Consider the following 1859-nt stretch of genomic DNA (forward strand, 5'->3'; position numbering starts at 1 on the left):
AACCACGCCTTCTTCTTCCTTGCCCATCCATTCTTGCGCACTCGAGCTCCAGTGCCCAAGTTCGCATTTTCTCCGCAAAACCACTCCAAACATGTCTGGAGCGGGAGGCAAGTGGATGGTCTCCTCCGTTACGGAGGAGAACATTACGAAGCTCCGGGAAGCCGGATACCTGGCCGCAGACATCGTGCACCGGCTCCCAGACGCGGGGCAGATCGTCCCTACCCCAGAACCTCACGAAAGGGTTGTATTCCTTACCCACTTCGTCCGCGGGCTGGGATTTCCCCTCCACCCATTTCTTCGCGGGCTCATGTTCTACTACAGGCTGGACTTCCATGACCTGGCCCCCAATTTCATCCTCAACATCTCGGCGTTTATCGTCGTGTGCGAGGCCTTCCTCCGCATCAAGCCCCACTTCGGCCTGTGGCTTAAGACCTTCAACGTGAAACCGAAGGTGGTGGTCGGCCAGCAAGCGGAGTGCGGAGGCACTATGGTGGGAAAAATGCCCAACGTCACCTGGCTTGAAGGCTCCTATGTGGAGACCGTGAAGGGGTGGCAATCGGGGTGGTTCTACATCACCGAGCCGCGCGACACCAACTGGGTGGCGGCCCCCGAATTTCGATCCGGCATCCCCATGCGGCTCACCTCCTGGAAAGAGAAGGGCCTATCCTGGGGCTCATCGGTGGAGCTGACCGGACTCCAGAACTGTGCTAAAAACATGATAAGCAAGAAAATCAAGCTTGTCAACGTGGTCCAGGTCATGCTCTTCCACCGAATCCTCCCGTGTCAAAGACGGGCATTCGATATGTGGAGTTCGACCCGGCCAAGCACCAGACGCTGTGAGAGCTTTTCGACATGACGCACCAAGACATCTGGAAGGTGCTGTTCAAGTCTGCCGAGGTGCCTCCTCCCCTTGTCGAGGATCGCGGACTCAGCGCCAAGCGCCCTGCCAATCCGGTAAGCTCCTTATATCTTATAAGATGTTCCTTTCCCCAGTATAATCATGTGAAGGATCTGAGCCTCCATGCCATTTTAACAGGACTGGGTAGCGACAGCGGAGCGGATCGATTGTCCGCCCCCCTGCTCGAAGATCCAGCAAGGGCTCTCTTAACGGAGATGCTGGTTCCGGCGCCTTATGAGCCACCGGAGAAGAAGGCCGCGGAGACTAGGAAAGGTCTCGGGCGCAAGGTTGTATCGGACTCATCGTCCGATAACACCGAGGCGCCCTCCTCCCACGAAAACGAGGAGGAGGAAGAGGAAAGTTCTCCCCCCCCCAGCCGGGGGAGGCAAGAAAAGGAAGGCTGCCCCATCTGGGGAGGCCGAAGGGTCCAAGAAGGGAAGGACCCTCCTTCCGGACTGCTCCACAACAGCCGCTTTCAGCGACGAGGAGTGGCTACCTAGGGACAAGCCCCTGGCGAAGTTGTAAGTATCCGAACACCATAATAGTTCTGGTATGTTTTGTTTTATTGCTTCTTATCATGGCAAACATGATCATGCAATCCCTCCAAAAGCCCATATCGACATATCCTCTTCAGATGGGTCTTTGGGCCACTCGGAGATGAATAGCGATTCACTCCCGACCGCCTCCTCCCCCCGCCCTACAGACGACGTCGAGGTGTTGTCTCAAAGGGCGCTAAACCAAGGGGAGATAGTTCCGGAGGTGCCTCAAGGCGATATTCCAGGCGCTGGGCGCATGGGAGGCAAGACTCCCATGGGCTCTAATGCCGGGGGCAGCAAATTTAGCCCCCAGCCGAATACTGCGCCGGAACCTCCAATGGTTCAGGATTCTGTCAGGCAACCCCTCACAAAGGGGGGCAAGCCGTCTGTGCCGATGGCCTTTGTCCATCCAGAGGCATCGGACA

This window comes from Triticum aestivum, chromosome 3D (genome assembly GCF_018294505.1).
Source record: "Triticum aestivum cultivar Chinese Spring chromosome 3D, IWGSC CS RefSeq v2.1, whole genome shotgun sequence".
Taxonomy (NCBI): Eukaryota; Viridiplantae; Streptophyta; class Magnoliopsida; order Poales; family Poaceae; genus Triticum; species Triticum aestivum.